This window comes from Larus michahellis, chromosome 2, assembly GCF_964199755.1.
Source record: "Larus michahellis chromosome 2, bLarMic1.1, whole genome shotgun sequence".
Lineage (NCBI taxonomy): Eukaryota > Metazoa > Chordata > Aves > Charadriiformes > Laridae > Larus > Larus michahellis.
In genome coordinates this window covers 51235118-51258438 of record NC_133897.1, presented here as the reverse complement: position 1 = coordinate 51258438, position 23321 = coordinate 51235118, and the positions used below count along the sequence as shown (strand labels likewise).

The window sequence follows — 23321 nt, the reverse complement described above, 5'->3', positions numbered from 1 at the left end:
GAGGCATGTTAATAACTTTTAAGGGAATACGAAAAAAAAGTTAAACATATTTCAAAGGAACCTACAGGAGGATTAGCACTAAGATCTTTTTACGAACACTAATACTGAGCACTTACATGAAGATCAAGAAAACAGACATCTCCACAGCAACTCCTGCAAGTTACTTTTTGTTTTAGAAGATGCTGCTGCTTTTCACTGCAATTAACAACAACCTGTGCTATTTCTGAAGCTCTCTTGCCCAGCCCACAGCAAAATTATTAGTTCCAACACTGATCATCAATTATAACACTACCAAAAATCCTATCCTCTTGTTTAGCAAGAACGTAGTCTCAGAAACTGAGAAAACTTCTGCGCTGAAAGTAAAATCAAGCACGTGCCTCAACCAGGGGTCCTGAGAGGCGCACACTTCAACATGAGCGAAAAAGAGAGTTTTGCAGTTCTGAGGACTCGGGCTCACAAATCACCTCAGTGCTGTCACTGCCCTCCCAGGTGGCTGGCTGGACAAATTAAGTTTAAGAAGTCAGGAGGTAAAAAAAAAAAAAAGCCTCTCGACCTGAAAAAAATTTGAGCCCTTGCAGCTCTCAGGAACAGGGCACTTGGGTAGGCAGATGAACTTAAATCAGGCTGCTCTTCCTCAGCCTCTTGACTGCAGATGTAGGAATATAGGAAGAGACTCGCATATTTAAAAAACTCAACACCCTTTGAAGTTTGCTGCATTCAGTCAAAACTTATTTATGCTGCAGAATTGGGTTTTTTCTTCCCCCTCAAATCAAACAAGAACACATACGTTTCTTCAGACTCATTTATAGTGTGACCCTGCTGGTACTAACACATGGAAGGCACTGTTAGAGGTTAGAATGCAAAATGATTAGGACAGCCAGAGATCAGCTATGTGCTGGGGAAGCAATGTTTCAGTTGATAATACAAGACTGTGCTGAAGCCTGTGAACACAGGACACGCTGTTCTGTCAATAAACCCTTACTCTCTTTTCCTTCTTTGTTTCAGCTCAATTACAAACTCACAGAATAGATGTATCATGGTAGAGCAGGCTTATATATCAGCAAGTTAATCAAGCAAAGATTCAGCCATGAAAGCCTCCATGATTTCAGTAAATTGGAAAAAGCATAAGTGAAGACAGAACGCGTCCTGCATTTTCTGTCATTGTACTGTAGCTGAGTTACAAAGAAATCCTCAATTAGGCAGCTCCGGATGCTAGGTTACTTGCAGCAGTGGACAGGTTACAGCACAAAGAAACATATTAATTGAAAGTACTCGTGTTTCAAAAGCATAACATCGCTATGGTCTATGCATTTTTACAGCGCAGTTTTTGCGTTGTACATTCATCCTACAGCTCAAAGACGACGCATTTTCTAGGAAGCTAGAAGTTAGGCAGCATTTTTAAGATGAAGGGCATGCTATTATATGAATATATTCTTGCATAAAAACATGATCTGGGACAACTAAACAAGAAATTAAGACATAACTTGTAAGGCTTATAAATAATTGAAAAGAGAACGTTCCAAATTTTTGATGTGTCATAAAAGCTAAGTTTAGAAGGTGAAGAAATTATTTCAATTAAACAGAACAAATGTCAGCAATGAATGCCTAGGCATTTTAATGAATTCATCTGTAATACTATGGTGCATGCTGAGGCACAGAGGCAGTGCGGGTATAGACACACAGACAAGTTATTTGTGAATATAATTTCAACTGCATAAGAAACACCTACTCAGAATGGGAAAGAGTTTCTTGAAACAGAATCTGCAAGAGCTCCGGAATTTTCTGATACCAAAGCCTGATTGCAGAATTACAATGCACAAAGATGAAGCAGCAAACAGGTCCAAAAACAGGGAAACAGTTTGGTCCAAGCAGCTGGAAAAAAAAAAAATTCCTTTAACTTGATTCCTAATGCATATAAAGCAGTTTTGAAACAGCACAGTTCCACTGACTAAAATGGCAGCACTTTCCACCCTGCAAAGGAGGCAAGAACTAAGCTTCCTTCTGCAAAATGACACATTAGAAGAGTTCTTAGTCAGTTGAAAGACAACATTTCCCTCTACCAAAACAATTAAGAGGGCAAAGGAGCTATACACGCAACAAGCACAAGAAGTAATCAGAGCTGGTACCCAAATTATTTCTCTTCAAGAAAAAGTGACTGGAAAAAAATTAGAAGGCAATAAGTTTTAAATTAAAAAAAAAAAAAAATCCGCTGCCTCTTTATAGCAGCATCTGCATTTCAAAGACTATCACTGCTAGGACCCCAAAATCACTGTCAGCACTCCAGAATACAACTGATCACCCACTGGTTGTTTTACTGCTCTTGAAGGCATTTCTTATCACATCCCTCTCAATGAACACAATTCCATCAAACCTTAACTTACCACATGTTTCAGTTAAATACTGGATTTATTTTTATATTTGGTAAATAGTAAACACATTACACCATTGGCGATTAAACAACCAGCAATGGTGTCTGACACTCCTGAGCTTTGAATCCAAAGAACCCAAGCTATGGGATATGTCATATGTATGTTATCAGTATGCTGTATTGCACGTTGTTTTATTGATTATCATTAATGATACATTTTCTCTTTGGTTAATTATTTTTTCCCATGGGAAAAGCATGCTCACAAGCTCCAGTGATAAGCAACACCACAAACACAGCTCATGTTATGACCTGTTACTGCCGATGTTACACTCTGAATTTTCCCAGCCATATGTTCTCCTTGTACAGAGCCATACAGGTCTGCCACAGCCCGTGCTTAGTCCTTTGATGGATTACTGACCTCCTACTTCTTAACCCTTTATTTGACTATCAGGCCCTCTACTAAAGATCTCCATTACCTCAGTTGCACAGTTATAGTAATTAGGTTTCATATTTTTGAAATCTTCAATTATAATCTGCAAATAAAGCCTTAATCAGTGCATAGCTGAACTGTGAAAAGCATTGCCATGGTGGGTATAGGTCAAGATTAACAGAAAGGACAATGTAAGCACGCACACTTACTGTTTGAAAGCTTTAGGGATGCGATCTCTTCACGTCTCAAGATGTGAACCAAACCAGCAGTACTTCAGAACTGGCTTACAGGCCAACATTGTGTTCTTGCCTGTACTCCTGGAAAGAGAGATTATGAGATGGACCATGTATCTATCAGTTTATGGCAATTCCCCAAGTCCTAGGAGCATTATAATGGATTTTGAGTTAGGACAATCAAACTGGAAAAAAAAAATAATTCTATAAGCTTGAAACACTTAAAAGGAACATTTAGCTTGGCATTTAGCACCACTATTTAGCCTTTCCTAACATTTTTCAGGCATTTTGTCAAACCAAAATTGGAGTTTCTAGATCATGAAGATAAAGCCACAATGAAAGAATTAAACTGGACCAGGAAGACATATTATATTTTTATAGACCTCACTTCTGTCCACAGAGAGACTTTTGCATGACTACCCGCTGTTAAACTGCCTCCCCAGGCTCATGAGAAAGCTCAGTTGTCTTCCTCTGTCTTTCAGACACAGCAGGAGAAATGTCTGCAAATAACAGCTTTCTATTAAATTATTTCAGCCAGTGAGCAACCAAGCCAGGGACCCCCTCCTTCCAACACCCCCCCCCTTCCCCATGAAGGTACAGGGAAAGAGTTCCCCCTACGAGACTGTCAGGTGAAACATAACTCATGAAGTCATGGAAACAGATATTCCCTAGGCAACATTGGGCCTGTTGGAGGTTTCACATGGGACAACTGGAATACTAGAGTTGTAGAAGTGAGAAAACTGAACTCTGGACAGAGAGCAGACTACAGTAATGACAAACAGGGAGTGGTGGAAGCTGCTAGGAAATCAGCACAAACAGAAAGTAAGGAAAACACTGTGCAGTTATTCAGCAATGTGTAAGAAATTGCAACTGCTGACAAAGAATGTGAGCTATATGGACAAAGAATTATTTTGAATCTGGCAGGCTACGAATCAAACTTTTCATTTCCAAGACTCAGGTGGTGAACAAGTCAGTCAAATCTTTGAAAAAGAAACTAGGAGAAGGTTTTGTCATTGCACAGACAGAGGAATAAATTGTGATACTTAAAAACAAAGAGCCATGAGAAGCATAGAAAACCAAGGTTAAAAAAAAAAAAAGGGGGAAAAAGAAAGAAGAGAGACCTTTCACAACAATAACAGACAAGTCCAAAGAATAAGGAAACCAAAACAAATAAATTACTTGGAAAACAGTCATTACAGATATGCAGCTAGCACAGGGCTGGCTTAAATCTTTTTACCTTTTTTAGTGATTTACACCTATGCAAAATGGCTATTAAAGTCTACTGAACAGCACAGGCATTCCTTTATGTGATGATAAATGGTTATACAAGGCATGAGAGAACATCACATTTAGCAATACAAATTCTAATTAATGAATGGTGCTTTAAATAGTATTAACTCAAATGAATAAAATTTGAAGTGATGAGCAAGTGAAAGGGAACAGCGTCCCATGACTTCTCAGTCAGCTTTCCACCAAACCAGGGTATTTCCAGGAGGAAGATAAGAGTCCTATCTGCACAATGAGGTTTTCCACAACAAAACAAAGCACTGAAGCAGAGGAAAAACAGTTTCTTTACCACCCTGAGCACTGGAAATGAGAGCAACCTCTTCCACATAGCCTGGAAAGTCATAGTTCAAGTTGGAGTTAAGAGATCAACAAGCCATAGTCAGCCCTTAATTGGGGACCAGAAAGATGCACAGCAAGTATTCCGGCAAAGACAACGTGTTAGCTGAAAATGACACTGCAGCTAGCCTTTATAAAAGAAAAAGCAAAAACAACAAAAAAACCCCCACAACCTAATTTTAATAATCATAGAAAAATACAGGTTGGAAGAGACATCTGCAGAGTAGGCCTATCCCCTGCTCAAAGCAGGGCCAGCTTCAAAATTAGACCAGGTTGCTTAGAGCCTCAGCCTGTCAAGATCTGAAAGTCTTGGAGGTTAGAGAGTCCACAGCCTCTCTGGGCCCTGTTCCTGTGCTTAAGCACCCCTGGTTTTGAAGAATTTTCCCTTAAAAATTTCCATTGCAGCTACTTCTGCCCATTGCCTCTTGTCCTTTCACTGTACATCTGAGAAAACTCCATACAGCCCTCCTTTAGGGAATAGAAAGGCTGCAAACAGATCCCTAGATCCCCGCCTTGGCCATCTCAAGGCTAAAGCAACGCATGTCCTTCAGCCTCCCCAGTATGTCTCATGGTCCATCCCCTGACCATATTAATAGCCCTCCACTGGCCTCACTCCAGTCTGCCTCTTACACTGAAGGGAATGGGGAAACACCAACACTAGTCACTAATAATATGGTAGTGGTCCCCTGCAAGGAACAAGGCTTCTATGGAGGTGGGTTAGCAAGTGGTTTCCCTTTTTCATCAGCAGGGACACATAGGTAAGGGAAGCAGCATACCCAGTGGTGTCTGGTAAATTCATATTTGACATCCCAGTTGCACTGCCTCATTGCACAGTCATCCTTCACGCAAGGACTTCATACATTGCAAAGGCTGATACAGGTGGAAAACACATCAGAGCCTCCCCAGAGAGACAGCAACGCCTCACAGAACTAACTGTGCTCAATATCGCATCCTAAAAACCACAACCCCCAGAAGAATCTGGCTAGTTTTAGGAATACAACATATGGGGAGATTCAGAATAAATGAACAATAACTTGCACCTTTTTCCCATGTATCATGGATTTAAATTTTAACAAGACAGAGGAAAAAACATCTATAAAGGACTTCGCTAAGTTGAGTGACACTGTTCTAATTACACTGGATAATCTTGAAGCAAAGAAGTTTTTCCATATCACGCCTTTAAAGGATTTAAAGAAAAGAAGAAAGCCACAAATTACCTTAAGAACTGAATCACTCTGAAGATTAATGATATTTAGCCAGAAAAGACTTCAAAGACACAAAGCATCCTTCCAAAATCCAATTCACCCAGCCACCCAGGAACAAGCAGGTTGGTTCTGCTGAACAACTGGGAAAGAGAATACAGATTTCCTTGTTTATGACAGTCAAACAAGAAGCTGAAGCCAACAGATTTCCACGGAAATTCTGCAGCGCTGCCTTATCCCGAGGAAAGAAGAAAACTGACATCTGAGCTCCATAAGGAAAAGCAAAGGAGTAATCTAAGGGCAATTTTAAAAAAATCTCCTGAGTTCCTGAGTTCAGACCTCTTCTCCAACATTTTTTTTTTTTTTTTTTGCGCCTAATGTCAATCACCAGGAGGCTCCTCTTCTCCTCGGACCCCAGGAACCAGCTGCTGAGCCAGCCCATGCAGCTAGGCTGAGATGCACCTGGTTGCTCTGGATCTTCTGGAAGAGCAGCTCAGGATGCTCGGTCTCACAAAAGCAGTTCAGTTCCCTTTTTTAAAGATGAGAAAACCCATGGGAACAGAACCAAAGCTTTGGTGGTTGTCGGTTACCTTGACGCCACCCATAATACAAGCCAAGTAAAAAGCAGAGAAATAACTGACTAACCGAAATCTAAAAAACAACCACCCCATTTCTAATGTTATGAAGGACGAGTGAACAGAAATAGAAGGGTGATTTTTCTCTTTTATCCCCTCATTCTAGGATCAGATCTAAGAGGCTTCTCACTCTTTGTTATATGGTTTTAGACGAGACAACCATGTGGTGAAGGCTCCGCCCTTTGAACAAGCCTTCGATCCTCACATTTTCCTCACAGGAGGGAATATAGACTGAGGAACATGTTTGCCATAACACCCCACCCCTCCTGTGTGGCCTACAGCTAGATTCATATCTTGTTCCCTTTCTCACCCTTTAGGACTACTGTATTGAGCTCTACCAAGGATGCAATTTCAATAGGCCTCCCCCACCACCGCTCTCTCCTCTTCTCATGACCCTCCTCACTTCTTTGTAAATGCTTAAAGTACAAATTGATGATGTCCCTGTGAGAAAGCTATACAAAGGGAAACAAATAATATTATTTCCACAGGCAGGTTACAGACTGAAGAAGTTAGGGCTGGATTAAAAGTACCTCTGGCTTCTTAAATCTGTTTCACAGCCCACACCAAACCCCCTGCTGCTCTGAGCCAGCCAACCAAAAGATAAATTGAGGAGAGGGGAGGAAAAAAAAAAGAAAAAAAAAAGAGAGGAAAAAAGATACAGTATAATCTTCTAAACAGAAGAAAAGTGTAAATACAGCCACAGAATACCTCCCCAACGATGTAGTTTCATGCAGATAAATTCATTTCCTTTGCACAATAGAGATCAATAACAATACCTTGAGATAAATACTGCAAACGATATGCCACTGCAGAATAAACCAGTAGATTAGAAACAGAAAGGATTATTTATGTAAAAGAGCTACATTGTTTGTTATTATTTAGTTTGTACAGCAGGTTCCTGAAGGCCTCTGAGGAACGATAAACTCTGCAACATTTAAGGGCTGCTCATTTCTTATACCACTGAAAGGCAGCCACCCTGGGACTGCTCTGTTGCCTCCCCTGGCAATTTTTTTCGGGTATTTTTACAATATGTGGCATTTTCCTTGAAGTTATGGCTGCAATTTTTTATATTATATGAAGAAAAGCTTCTGTCCTTCATAGAGTAGCAAAAAAACTTGAAAATGTGAATGCTTTCAGAAGAAAAAGCCCAAAACCAAAAGACCTACCATACCATACACTTATTCCAGCTGCAGGAATGCAACAGCATCGCAGCACCAACAATTGGCAACGCCTTCTTCAGCCCTTCTTCACCAAGGACCACACAGTTATGAAGCACTGGCTTACAGTCTTGGTACAGGGAGGTACATCCAGAACAGGTTTGTGTAATATCAAGTATTTCCACAGAGCGTTAAGATATGCTCAAACCAAAAGGCCTACGATAGAAGGGCTACTTCACAGCAGGGTCCCTAAAGCAGCTTTCCAGTGATGGAAAAACGGTTCTTTATTAAAAACAAACAAACAAAAACCCCCACCAAGCAAAGAAAAGCACACACACAAAATGCCAGTGTTTCTCATTAAAGGGCCTAAGGATTTTCAATGCTGTAAGGAATGCTGTTTTATAGGATCCTGTTTTTAATTCAGTCATTTCAGACTCTGCTGGACATTAGAGAAATGCTATTTTGACACAAGAGCTCTAACTTTGTGCAGTACACAAGACAAAAGATGGCGATATTGGCCCCGTAGAGAGATTCTACTAAAGTTGCAAAATTCAATGAAAAATAGCACAGATCTTCCTTTTTGATAGGCACAAGGATTATCTTCCATCCCTAGAAAAAGCTATAAAGTGATAGTCTGTGAGGATACCTTGAATTGATATTTCAAAGGGCTTCTTTTGAAAGAATGATTTATAGATCACAAAGACCAATGGGTCTTTTATCAAAGAAAATGGATTCCTTTTCTGAATCACAAAGAAAAGATTGATGATATCCTAAACCACATCTCCATTTTTGAGAGTTGTGTAGTGCCAAAAGACAACAGTTATAGTCAGTTAGGACTTTACAATACCACAAATAACTCACATACTAATTACAGGTGAAGTTCTCATGGTGTTTTATGGAGGCTAGAAAGCAAAATTATAGCACAGGGAAATTCATGATGTAATTTATCTTATCCCCTCAGTACATATTAAGGATGACAAGGAGGGTTTTAAGTAATAAGTGCACATGAGAAGATAGCAAAATGTATCTAACGTGTCAGTGTGTTGTTTTATTTTCTTACCAGGATTGGCATATATGTAAAAGTACGCTCTGTGTATGAACGTTAAGAAACTTCCAGCTCGATGATATTTCTTCCTCAGCTCAGCAATGAAATTCCTATCAACTCCTTATTTGGAGCACAGCCTGTATGGACTAGCTTTTCAAGATTATTATCTAGCCAGGGGAAAAACATGCAAATTGTATTACCTTCTGTGGTTTTTTTAGGGAAAAAAAACCCCAACAAACCTTTCATTTTAAATTGGCTTCATTATTACTGATTTTTCAAAGCAATACTTTCCCAGACACCCAGTATCTGATATGTTAAATGGCAGATAACATTTATTCAGCCACAACAAAATATGGAATACATGTATTTTTACACATACGGAGGTGAGGTAAATGCAAGAGAGTAAGGAAAAAAGTGGGAAACCCACATTGGCATTTGCTGTTATATTGGCAGAACAAATCTCTGGAGACCAGAAGCAAACAGCTTCCCATCCAGACGGGACTTACTGAAGGCTGAACCTTTCAGTCCTCCACATGATCAGGATAATTGATATAGTTTCATCATTTTATGCCCATCTGCTAAAGCCTTACACGTCACCAGAGATGGAAGATTCCACCATTGGTTTCTTGTCAAGATGTCCTCCACCCCTCAAATCCCCAACCTTTTTCTTCAGCTTGTGACCTCATGACTGAGGCTCAGTCATAACCCTTGGTACTGAACAACTGAAGCTTAGACTTAGCAAGCAAGAAGTAATGGCGCATTATAATAAAAAAATGCAATCCTACAATACACAAGGGTTTTGTTAGCTTAATTAGCTAGACATTGTAATAAAGAAGACAAAATTGAGAGTAAATATTTTTCCAAAGTCCCTTAGATTTCCAGAAGATTCAAGTACAATGCTATTTATCAATCATTTTACCAGTGCCAGTTCCTCTAGTGCTGTGCCACTCTCATTGTGCAAGGGGTAGAGCCACAGGTAATAAGAATCCTGCTTCTCTACTATTTACTTTTTACTGTCATTCCTGGTTCTGTTGTCATCTCTATCCTTTGTTCTTTTGGGTTAATGTGCCATGTCTCCAACACAGCCTTGGAAAATAACTATAATGTGATCTGGGTTGAGTGTCATTAAACCTGATTAGCACGGAATGCTCATGAAAACCCATAATTACCTCACAAAACAAAAAGAAAGACATTTTCTTGCCAGGAACTACAAAGAACTCTACTTCCATTTAACTATTTGAGGTGCTTGAGAGAAGTTATGGTCCCATTGTTTTCCCTCTGCACTTTTCTGTGCCTTGTAAATATCATGAAATACCAAAATCTGCTGAAAACATCAATCTTTTCTCAAAGCCGATTTCTAATATGAAACCAAATATACAGTCTTTATTTAAAGAAAATAAAATAAAAAGCCCTAGAGAGCATAATGGATCTTGATGGATGTGCTAGTGCTTTAAGTACAAGGCTGGACTTTGTGACTAAATCTATAGCAGTAAAAAAAAGTTCCAGCTGGCCAATAGCACACCGTGGCTAATATCCACATCGCTGAACTGTTTAATCTCCCAAACAAGGGTGTTGCAGGGAGCACCGGCCAGTAGTTTGGGTGCTCCACAACCCCCCCACTTCACCATGTGATTTTCTTTGCATTTGTTGTTTCTTGGGTAAGGGGAGAATAAGGCTCTGAACTTTGTGTGTAGAGGCATGAGACACTTAAGACTAAGGCATACACCAACATGCATCCTTCAAAGCCCTCATTTTCATTTAACATTTAGTAGAGGACAATCCCTTCCTGTAGGTTTTTTTGGTCTGTTTTCAGTTGCAAATTGAGCTGAGATCAGCCTTTGCGTAAATGGCTGCTTGAAAACTTCAGTAAGAAGCAGGGAGAAAGAGAGCCTTTCTCCTCTGCAGCATCAGGAAGAGGGCCTGGGGCAGCTCCGCTGCAGCACTTCGTGGGCAAGCACTCCCCGAAACCTGTCCCCTGAGCTTTGCTGAGTCCAACAGCATTCTTATTTGATATTTCCAGTAATGCTGTCCTCAGAGAACGAGCTTGCCTGGAGCTGGCATTAGCAAAACCCAGCTTTCCTTTGCACTATCATTTTAAGAGGTTCTCAGCCTCTGTAAGCGTGTTAAATTAGAGGCTTGCACGGCCAAAACCCTGGTTTTAAACTAGTGGATATTCTTGAGCTATGAATGCCACAGACTTCTTCCATGCAGCTCTCGTATCTGTCTCCAGGGCTGTTCGCCACAGGGTAAATATTTCCCCATCTTCTACATAGGGACAAAACAGCAATGCCTGTGCAATGGTTGCGTGTTGTGCGCACGCTGAACTCCATTCAGAGGCTTGATTAAATCTCCTCTATACCTGAATGACAGTTGGGTCTGTAGTCTGTAAAGCTGCCCTTGAAGTGCTTTAATATGCAAATTTAGAGATGTGGGTGGAAACACGTGCTATAAAATAATATTTGAGGAACTCTCCAGCCCTAGGCAGTGAAGGTAAAAAACATTCACAATCTCAGTGGTAAAATGAGAAACGTAGGAAGTGGACCAAAGTCACCTTCATGGAAGAAGTAAGAAGTAAGTAAACTCTGTGTTGTTCATGCTAGAAGCAGGTAAAATTCCACTCGCACATTTGCCCCCTACATGCAGTATGATCATGATATCTAAATATACACGAAAAATAACAAGCTTACTACAGAAGGACTCAGGGTTGCCTTTACCGCATAGATCTATGAGTACACACAGAATCACAGAATGACAGGGGTTGGAAGGGACCTCTGGAGATCATCTAGTGAAATATCTAGTTAAAACCCTCTGCTCTATCCCCTCCATTCCAATTTTGATTTAGCCCGTAGGAACTAAAACCTATATGTTCCTACTCTGGCAATTTCCTTTTTCGCTCCACCCTATTAGAGGCTTAAAAACTGGGAGCCAGTTTACAGCTTAGAAGCAAAGAATATCCCAAGTTGGAAGGGATCCACAGGGATCATTAAGTCTAACTCACAACTCCATACAGGGCAACCTAAAAGTTAAAATAGATATCTAAGAGTGTTGTCCAAATGATTCTTGAACGCCTACAGGCTTGGGGCCATGACCGCTTCCCTGGGGAGCTTGTTCCAGTGCTTGACCATCCTCTCTGTGAGGAACTTTTCCTTCATATAAAATCTGAACTTCCCCTGACACAGCCTTAAGCCATTCTCTTTCATCGTATCACCAGACACCGGAAGGAAGAGATCAGCACCTTCCTCTCTGCTCCCCGCCATGAGGAAGCTGTACGCAGCAATGAGGTCATCCCTCAGCCTCCTCTTTTCTAAGCCAAAGAAACCTAGGATCCTCAGCTGCTCCTCATAAGTCACGCTCTCTGGTCCTTCCACCGTCTTTGTTGCCTGCCTTTGGACACATTCTAATATTTTTAAATCCTTCTTATATTGTGGAGCCCCAGATTGTATACGGTACTTGAGGTGAGGCTATTGCAATGCTGAGTATAGTGGGACAATCACTTATGTTGACTGGTTAGCTACACTGTGCTTAATGCACCCCAGGATAGGGTTGGTCCTTTTGGCCACCAAGGCACGTTGTCGACTCATATTGAGCTTGCCATCAACCAAAACCCCCAGATCCCTTTCTGAAGGGCTTTGCTCCAGCCTCTTGTCCCCCAGTCTAATACACATCCAGAATTACTCTGTTTCAGGTGCAGAATCCAGTATTTGTTCTTGTTAAATTTCACACAGTTTGGTGATTGCCCAGCGCTCTAATCTAGTACGACCTCTCTGTAAGGCCTCTGTACCCTCAAAGAAATCAACAGCTCCTTTTAATTTAGTATTATCTGCAAACTTACTTACTGTGTACACAACTACTGTGTCCAGATAATTTATAAAAACATTAAACTGGCCCTAAAACTTGAGCCCTGGGGAACACCACTACTGACTGGCTGCCAGCCAGATGCTACCCCATTTACTACAACTCTTTGAGTCCAGCTCTTCAGCCAATTGTTCACCTGTTGCATTGTGTACATGTCTAGCTGTATGCTGGACTTTTTGTTCAGAGAGATATTGTGAGAGACAGTATCAAAAGCTTTGCTAAAAATAAAAAGTAACTAACTAAATAAATAAAATCACATCCACTGCTTTCCCTTCATCCACTAGGTGGGTAACCTTGTCATAAAAGGATATTAAGCTAGTTAGGCATGAATTTCCCGTCATGAACCCGTGTTAGCTTTGACCGATGACTGCACTGTCTTTCAAGTGGTGTTTTTTATAACTCCCAGAATAATTTTCTCCATAATTTTACCAGGCACCAAAGTGCGATTGACAGGCCTATAATTACCAGGGTCTTCTTTCTTGCCCTTCTTGAAAATTAAAATAAAATTTGCTAGTTTCCAGTCAACTAGGACCTCTTCAGATTCCCAAGACCATTGATAAATAACAGAGAGGTCTCACAATAACATCAGCCAACTCTTTCGGTACCGTGGGATAAATCCCATCAGGCACCATAGATTTATGTGCATTCAGTTGCAGCAGCAAATCCTGTACAAGTTCAAAGTCAACTGGGAACTTACTAGACCCCCAGTCACAGTCCTCCAACCCAGGGCTCTAAGGGTCCCAAAGCCCATCATTGGTGTTAGAGACCAAGACAAAGAAGGCATTAAATGTCTCTGCTTTATCTTCCTTCCTCTGTTTGCGAGGTGAACAGCCTCATCAAGTAACAGACCAATGTTTTCTTTAGTCCTCCTTTTGCTGTCAACATACTTTAAAAAGCCTTTTTTGTTATCCACACCAGTACTGGCCAGCTTCAACTCCAGTTGAGCTTTGGCCGTACAAATTTTCTTCCTACAGTGGTGAACAGCATATCTGTAGTCCTCACTTCCAAAGTCATACATTTTCATTTTGTGATGAAGTTCCAGAAGGCTATCCCTGTTCAGCCAAGTCAGCCTTCTGCCCTGCTTGCTTGACTTCCGACATGTTGGAATTGCCTGCTCCCGCACTGTTGAAAAGCAACTAGCATTTATTGATTTATTTAAGGGACCTTACCAACTAGTTCCTTGAGCGACGTAAAGTCTGCTCTTCCAAAATCTAGGGTAGAAGCTCTGCTGACAGTTTTTCCTCATATCAAAGATTTTAAACTTAACCATTCCACGATCACTGCGGTTAAGACAGCCACCAATCGTTACTTCACCCACAAGACCATCTCTATTTACAAACAACAGATCTAGGAGGCCACCCTTCCTAGTTGGCTCCCTTAGTACCTCTATCAAAAAGTTATGCTCGACATGCTTTGGGAATTTCCTGGACTTGTTCACATCTGCTGTACGATAGTCCCAGTTAATATCTGGGAAACTGAAGTCTCCCATAAGGACAAGGGCAACTGATCTAGAGATTTCCCTTACGTCCTTATAGGATAATACATTGGTGTCATCATCCTGGCTGGGCAATCTATAATAGACTCCCACAACTGCATCCACTTTATTAGCTTTCCCCCTAATATTTACCCAAAGGCCCTTAACCATGTTGTCCCCAACTGCAAGCTGTATGGTGCCAACCCTCTTTTACATACCGTGCTATCTCTCTGCCTTGCCTGCCTATCTCTCCTTCCCACCAAGTCTCCCTTATGCCAATGATGTCGTAGCTCTGGGACTGAGCCAAAGCTTCTAACCCCTCATGTTTATTCCTCATCTGTGGGCATTAGTAAACAAACATTTCGAAAGGGCTCCAGTGTGCTCAGTACAACGTGGAGCAGAGTGAAAGCCCTCTGTTCCCCTCAGAAAGGAGCCACCTATGACAGTAACCCACAATTTTTTCTTCATGGAGGTGGTCAAGAAGTGACGGATAGACTGACTTGACGTCAGTGACACTCCTCTAGTATGGCTGCATCACCATCCACCTCATCATGTTCCCGTCCTTCCAATTCTAGATGGTCACCACTGCCTGAATTCCCTGTGGGTGGATTACGACTGGTGGCAGGGGACTGAGGGTGGGCAGTTTGGCTGTTGAAGCCACAGTTTCCCAGTGTCTCGGACTCCTCCAGCAGCTGGTAGTCCTTGCTGACACCTAGTCCCTCCACAAGCACAGCCCCAAGGGCTCTGGGCACCCAGAAACCTATTCAGACACCCCCTGGGTACCTTACAAGCCTTGCACTCCTCTCAGCATGCAGCTGCTGGCATCAGCTTTCAGCTTTGCAGAGCTGAAAAAGCTAACAACAACTAACTCTGAAATTGAGCAAGCCAGGCAAAGAGTGTTTGTGTGTTTTACAACCCCTGAACAGCTCCAGATCCAGGACAGAAGGTGCTAAAGACACCTAGGAAGCTGTATGGAGGGTGATGCGTTAAAGCACCTAATACTTAAGAGCCTCCATCTACTTTCTAGGGAAACCAGTTGAAGGATTGCAAAGTGGAAGCTGAATCAGGCACTACTTTGCAATATTAAGGTGAGCATTATAAACCTCTATAGCTTTACCTTACAAACTCAGCTGATGGAAACATCCTTTACGCTTGCCACTTCCCTGTCATCTGATAGCATTAAAAACAAATGAAAAACCCACCTACTGGTTTAATGATGAACACAGACAAGGGACAGCCTCTTAATTTAGTAGCAATGGAAAGTTTAAAACAACCTTCAAGTATCATCAGCAAAGGCAATCCAGAAATTCTCCCTCTTTCATGACACAATTCTGTCAATTAGCTGGAAACGGCTATTACCAGTCCTTTTCTTTATTATTTGTGAAGAATCAAAACTTTCTGAGAATGATAAATGGCTACTCAGAAAAGGCAGTGTTCAGTTCTGCTAAATTTGCACTTTTCTTTTGGTGGCTTGTCTTGTGGGCGGTTTTTTTAACCATTCTTTCACACAGCCTATGAAGAGAAAGAATTAGTAGCTGCTGGGGGAAACAAGAGAAATGGGACACACATCATGGAAGCAAAATGGCAAGGAATGGTTTAAAGAAGAATACAGAGCTCTTCTCATTTAGCTCACTGACCAGGGCAAAGACGTGTTCCTACACCTTCATTAATTAAACAGGAAAGTTAACACTGTTAGCAACATTAGGAATGAAAACTCATTTAAATTGTTCTGAAACAAATCAGAAAAAAAAAGCCGATGCATTCAGAGGACGACCTTTGAGAATTCTGGCTTCATTAACATTTCAAACAGCACAGCACAACATTAAGACAGGAAATAGACTTGCAATGCTATCTGACTGCAGAAATATATACCATTAACATGCCCATAATTAACAGGATACCAATGTTTGGCCCATTGTCTCTGCTAATAATGGTGTAACATGCAAATGGGATTTCTCCTAACAAAATTGAAGGGGATATTTAAGTTTATTTTACCTCTTAAGCATACTGAGTAAAGCCAAATGAGCCCCTTTTCTGTTCTTTGAAAGGGATGCCCTCCATGCCTGCCCTCCCAGGCTCACATGGAACAATTACGGGAGGTAGATACAGGCTGCACTTAAAACACAGAGGCCACTCATCCTTTCCCATCTTACAGCAGCAAGCTAACTGGGGAGCTACCAGTCACCCATACAGGTGTTACAGAAAGCAACTCAGATGCCCACATCACCCTTTCCGCACAACACCGTGATGATAACAGATCCCATTCCTCTGAAGGGGATCGCTTTCCCCAAGACACGACAGCAAAACTCTGCCCATTCCTAGCTGTTCAAAACACTGAGCTCCCGTGCCATTTCTTGGTGCCTACCACGTGCCAGCCAGAGAGGGACACGTTGAGCGCAATGGTATGCCCCACACCCATGGGGTTGGTAACTGAGCATGCCCTTTTAAATGCTTCAGGATCTGGGATCTTGGAGTACAAGGAAAAATAAGCCACCTAAAACAAGGCTTCATAGGGAAATAGTATCTCCTCTGTCAGGGCAGACCACCACTATGGACTCAGTGGGCTTGATTTGCTATGAGAGGACTTCAGTGCAACACACCGAAATCAGGCTGAGCTGAGGTGCCACCAGAGGTGCTGCAGGTGGATCAGGGTCAGCGCGAGGCCTGGAAAACCAACAGGTTACCAAATTGCTTTGAGTTCCCATGAAATTCATCCTCCTTTTGGATAAACAAGTGGTAATATTCATCTTTGTGAAATAGGCTTAGGCCCTTCCTTAGGCTGCAATTAACTAACACATCATTTACTGCCCAGATAGGGAAGCAAGCTGCTCCTGCAGCAAGTGGTTCCCATTGCAGCCAGGTTAGCCAGGGTCCAGCTGGTGCATGTTCCAAGGCAAATGTCTATTCATTCCTAATGCCATATCCTTTATAGGGATGTTTTTTAAAAAAAAACACGTTTTGTTTTTTCAAACGCACACACACAGAGACCATACATAAGAGCGTTTCTGCTCCGGTTTCCCCAGAAGCATTCTGCAGCCCATTAGACCTCACTGCTGGGAAGCACTGCCCCAATATTCAGCCTAGAATCAATTTAATTCTGTTTTCCCATGTTAGATCTTCTCAAATAATATCCGTCCTTTGTGGTGTTTGTATTCACAAGTTGTGGCACTTGTTGGCTGCTTGGTCATCAGCTGACAGGTTGTAGGACTTTTAATCTCTCTTATGTCAGATCAGCTTGGAAATCTGATAAACCCTAGCCATGCCTTACGATAGAGAAGTGAGGCACAGTAAAAAGTTCTTAACAGGGTCCTGCCTCTTCCCAGGGCACAACAAAGGGCTGGGTGTGACAAACTCCTGAAGTGACACTGTCAGCCCTACAGTTCTGCGACTAAATTAAGTTACATATTTTCAATCTATTCCCTTGTTACCCCTTTTCTATGCAGTCAGAGAGGCTGAAGTAACAGGGAATGCAGCTTACTCACCTGTAAGGGACTAGCGGGATACTCTCTTTGTATTAAGACATCATTTAGATTATGAGTGTGCTTACAAAGTCACAGAAGAACCAGACAGATACTTAGCTAGCTGATTGTCTTGGTCATATAATAAGCATGGACTAAAAGGTCCCATCATCACGCTGCTACACAATTACTGCTGTGCCGCAGATTATGTCACCAACCTACTAAGGGTTAAGGAAATAATTATTGTGGGGCTGAGAGACTTAGTAAACAGCAGAAGTTCAAGGATGAACCAGATTTGTTGATCCCAGCAGAGAACTACAATTAAGATGTAATATTTTCTTAAGTCCGTCCCTGCCGCCCCCCCCCCTTAGTGTTTATCAGTATTAAAAATGCAATTTATACTTTGCAGTTCTCTAGATCAGCCAGTGTATTTCACAGCAGGCAGGTAAGATTAAACTGTCCATCACAACAAGCTGTCCTTTCCCTGATCTTATATTGTCAAAGCCTATTGAGATTAAAGCCACAGGAACTGGAGGAAATGCATTCATTTGCTTCAAGTTCATGGTTTTATGAAGTTAGCTCCTACACACCTGTAGTCGTCTTTAATAGAAATAGCAAAATCCCAAAGTTCCCTGTCGTGGTTTGGCCTCAGAGGGCAACAAAGAACCATGTGCTGCTCTCTCGAGCTTTCCCAATAGGGGAAAGAATCGGGGGGTGGGGGGGAAAAGGCAAAACTCGTGGGTTGAGACAAAGGCAGTTTAACAGAACAGCAAGGGGAACAGGAAGACAACAACAATAACATGGATAGAGGAATATACAAACACGATTACGTCGCCCACCGACCAGATCCCAGACGCCCCAGCCCGCTCCAAGCCTTGAATTCTTGCCTCCTCCCCTGGCAGCTCCGAGTGGGCATGGCTCACATGGGATGGAATACCTGTGTCCCTGACCGAGCCTGGGGAGAATTAACCCTATCGCCGCCAGAATCAGGACACTGCCTCAATGGTAGTGAAAGAGTTTGAGAAATATTATATGCATTTGCCGAACTCAGTCATAGAACATCATAAAATATCTTCCCAGGATGCTCTAAAACAGCGGACAGTAAGAGAAGAAACATTTCTGGGGCTAGTCTGTTTAAAGAGGAAAAGTACTTACCCCACTTAGCAAGATTGAGAGAAAAAGGCTGCAAGCGGCTTTCCCTTGCACGGGACTCTTGCCCAACCTCCCACACACATACCAGTCAGCAGAGTGGTCTGAAGGTGAGAGACATTTTAAAACGCTTCACTGCTTCACACACCAGCACCCAAAAAACCCACTTCTGACTGAGTCAACGCTATGGCTTTACTATATCAATCACGCATGATCAGTCATACTGATCTCAATAGTACGTATGCAAGGTGCTTCTAGATTCATTATTGGTAAGCTCCTTCCTAGGTCTGAAAACCAGGAAAAGTCACTTTATTATGCAGCCCCCTCATGTTTGTTCTCGAGTCTAATATTCCTATTCTCCATTCATTTCACTAGCAATCTTCAAGCTGCACCTATTGTGCCAGCTGTAAATCCTCTAGGGCCACAACACCTACTCCTCTTGCGACATGGTGCTCCTTGTCAGTCAGCTGAGCCGATTTATTTGGAAAAAAGTCTTTGTGCCTTCCTTGGGGTTGAACAGAGACTATAAATCCAGGGATGACCACACTAGTATTTAAAAAAATAAATAAGTATATCCGTATTACCAGCTAGCTCAACGTAGCTATTGCTGTTTCTCAGGCAAGACTGAGCACTCCAAAGGGATTCGTATCTGTCCAGAAGCAAACTTTTGCAACTTGGTTCCGAGTGGTGTTGAATACCTGGGGTAAATTAAAAACAAACAAACAAACACGTGCAAGCCAGCCAGCTGACATATCCAGGTAAGTTAGTCAGCACAAGCTAACTGAAGTTGCAAAACTCCCTGGGGCATCCTGACACCATGACAGTGGGAAAAAGGAAAGAATAAGTGGCTGCATGGAGAAAACTGCTGCTGGGAGCTCTCCATGGAGCTCTGTGTCAGAGCCCAGGTGCGCCCCACAGTTTTATTTGTAGTGTAAATAAGATCTATCTCTTTCTTTCTGGAACTGTGCTCAAAAGTGGAGAAGTGATCCTTCCAAAATCTCAGAGCAATACATGGAAAGAAGGCCCTCTAGGATGCCCACATCTTTTTGTGCTGCCTCCACAGACCAAACTTTACCTTTGGATGCTCACTGACACAAAGCCCTATTAACACACAACTGAAGGAATTTAGGGAGCATTTTTCTTAGAAGCCTTTGCTAGATACCTTTTATCATTCCTAGTCAAAAACACCTTTCTTCTACTCACTAAAGCCCCCTGCTACTTAAAAAGCAGAACTGCCTCAGGACAGTTGTGTCCCTACAAAGAAGCCACAGAACACAAACTTCCCGTCCATGCCTTCATGGATGAGTCACGTCCTCAGGGGTGACAGTCAAATGCAGACAAATTAAAAGCTTTCACAACTCAAGAGAGAACAGAGTGAAAAGGCAGAAGAGTGAAAGAGTGAAGGGCTGAAAATATTTGCTCCTCAAAAGGACTGATTTTTAAATTCTCCACTTCACCAACATTGAGCAGCAACATGAAACCTTGTCTATTTAGATGTACATTTCAGTCAAGAGCAATAGGCTCAATAACTCCAGCAAACAGGCAACAGCTGAGGATAGGTAAGCATAATTCTTTTTCTAGCTCCAATCTGCTAGTTGATAAAGTATACGACTAGTTGTGGTTGGTTCTTCTCCCCCTTTTAACAGGGATAACACTAGCTACATGTCCTCATGAAACTCCTCAGAGGCTTTAAACTGCAGGAGCTGGGAACTGAGGGACGCAAAGCCTTCCAGTTTCACAATCAAATTGGAGCTGGGTGAGGATCTAATCCAGTACTATGGTGGCTGTTATTTTTGCAGGATAAGGCCTGTAGACAGGATCTTGAATCTAGATGCTTCTGTTTCAGAAATGGCAAAAATTAATGTCCTTTTGCTTTGCCCATCTCCCCTCATCAGCTTCCCTCCCACCCTTAGGTCTGGTAGTCCACATTGTAGGCTCCGTTTGAGGACCTCTTTGGTGGGAACAAGCACATCTTGTAGCAATCATGTTCAAGATGATTGCTGCTGTTGTGCTTAAGCTCAACATTGATTTGAGGTGCCTGAATACGTGCCACTCCCCTCCACACAATAAGCATTGGCTGCCTTTTGTAGGATACTCAGCTCTAGACTTCACTGTCCATGTAGCAGCAGCTTTCCTTTGAAGCTGTGCCCACTTAAACAAGAGCATGTCCCATTGATGATTTGTTAGTAGCAATGCAGAAGACCAAAGGTACCAAAATGGATTCCTCAGTCCTAGTCACATTTTTTAAAGGGAGCACTACTAAAACGTGCGTACCCTTGTCAAGATGAGACTAGCTTTCAATACCGGTATAGCAAGATGTATTGGTGAAAAACATTTTCAGCAAAGGATTCATTTCCCAGAACAGACAAGGACTGATACCACAGAAGCCAGTTTACTGAGGGGAAAAAAAAAAGGCAAAATAAAACAATAAATAAAACCAATACACACCACTATGAAGAATAGGAGACTTTTTTCTTGGCAGGATTCAGCAAATGATGTGTTACTCACTGCAATACATATAATTGCTCACACCAAGCACAAACAGAAACGAGACAAAGCCAAGAAGAGGCTCTAGTATAAGTTTGTGAGGAGCTTTTACACAGCAGGGGGACATGGGTGAGATTAACAGAGAAGCTGATTAACAGTAAACCACCTCTCTAAATTCACAGCAATGTCAAATCTAATGAGCAGAGGCAACGCCATAGCAGCAATCCACATCAAATCACAATAGCTAGAGCACAGGATCCCAGGAAAGACCTCAGACCTCACGGAAGACATGCTAAAGGTGCACTGAAACTTATCACTAATCCTATCTGCCCCCCCCCCCCCAATATTTTTCAGCAGCAATCACCACAGTACTCAGTCTACTTGTTAAAGTACACAAACAACAGGACAACCAAAATAAAAGGAAAAAAAAAGTAAAAGGTTTCCAGGAAGGGGAAGATATATTTCTAAAAGAATCGCAGCAGTAAGAAAAAAAAAATCCCCATCCAGCCCTGTCGAGAGCCAGTCTCCCTGCATAGATGTTAATGGGCAATAATCAAGAATTTAAATTCCCACAGACTTCAGATGTTCAACCCTAATCAAATATACTTACAGCAACATAAGGAATGGGAAAGAAAAACAAACCCTGCACTGTGACAGACATCCATAGCACTTTCCTGGTCAGGTTAACAGCTGGACAACCAGCAAAGAAACCAGCTGGGAGGTAGCCAGGCTTGTTATCCTGCAGCAAAGCTGCTGTAATTTAGCAGGCACAGAGAGAAATCAGCAAAATTTGAGACACCTGAGAGACCACAGGTATTTTTGTGACAAAGGAGGAGAAAAAGTCTGATTTCTCAGGTGATGAATGGAAGGGGTGCAAACACCTGCAGACATCAGCAGCTCTGCAGTCACCAGAGCTTCATACCTTTTGTAGGAGCCACAAATTAATCCATGAGGAACCCACATGTGGGAGCAGTGGGTCCAGCCTGAGCTCTCTAGCTCTGAAATGAACTGTAAATGACTAATTAAAGGCCAAATAGTGTTATTATTACTTGTGTTGTCTGGTATCTTACCCCATGAGTGGTCCCTTTGGCTTCAATTAGTTGCTATCCTGATGGGTGCTGACTAAATAGCAGATAAATGCCCAGTCTTGGCAAATTCTGAAATACTGCATTACTGAGTGAGTTTTCCTCCTGGATGCCTGGATGCTTTGCAGCTAGTTACCTCACTCCAGGTGAGCAATCCAGAGCTTTGAAAGCCCTCAATGCCACCCTTCTTGTCTGAGAAATCTGCTTTTTCCTGGAGATGAATGTTATGAGCTGTACCTGCACGAGTCTCAGCAGGACACAGAGGAGTAGCTGGCTCAGGTGCAGCCTCAACAGAGGGGCTGCAAGGCTCATAGAGTGCCTTCCCTCACCTCCCGAGAAGGGGCATTTTTTAAAAGCCCACACTGCTACCGAACAGCAGACTTTGGACTGTGACCTGGGGGAGCACACTGGAGAAACCATCTTTCATGTTTCAGTTTTACCATTGAAGAGAGGCAGGACAGATGCCTTAATGTCAATTATGCCTCATGACAAAGCCTGCTCAGAAGCCTCCAAAATATTCCAAAGAGGCATTTTAGAGCTACTCATCTTATATATACCTTCTGCATTGGGCTGTATGACTCTCCAACACAGTCCGAAACAAAAATACCTAATATATTTATAAACCCTCAGGAAGGAAAATTCATAAGAATCAGCTGTTATTTTTAATTTCACAGCTTTTTGAGTGATTTCAGTAAAAGGGGAGATATCTTTTATGGCTTCTTGTAGCATGTTAAACACAAGACTGGATGCTTTGTATTTATTGTGCAGCCGTTCCATCTTGCACAGGAACAAGACATTGGTTTGCATTAAATTTTTTTTCCTCTAACATTTATTGCTTCATAGCAAGACCAGATTGACATGTTGTTCTAGAAAACTTAATGTCTTTTCATTTCAGAAGAAAAAAAGACTTATTTCCTTTTAGTTTCTCTGCCTCCTCCACCCCCTCCTCAATAGACAGAGAGGTTTTTCTATGACCCCTGTGAGCACAGGACAACCGAGGGTCATCAGGATAGCAAGCCTGGGGGCAGAAGCATTACAGGAAAAGTTGAATTATTTCATCAGAAGTTCTGCTTTTCGCCTGTAACTTCAAGCTGTATCAATTGCTCAAACCCCTTTTGTC

At 42.0% G+C, this 23321-nt stretch overlaps 1 long non-coding RNA gene across 1 annotated transcript; it reads right to left on the bottom strand.

The window, feature by feature from the left end:
• Positions 1 to 1591: 1591 nt before the first annotated feature.
• On the bottom strand, positions 1592 to 21838 carry LOC141738277 (uncharacterized). The gene is made up of 3 exons (XR_012585357.1): positions 21727 to 21838; positions 3008 to 3115; positions 1592 to 1872 (listed from the first exon to the last, which is right to left on the bottom strand). It is a non-coding gene; the product is annotated as an uncharacterized LOC141738277 (long non-coding RNA).
• Between the last annotated feature and the right edge of the window lie 1483 nt (positions 21839 to 23321).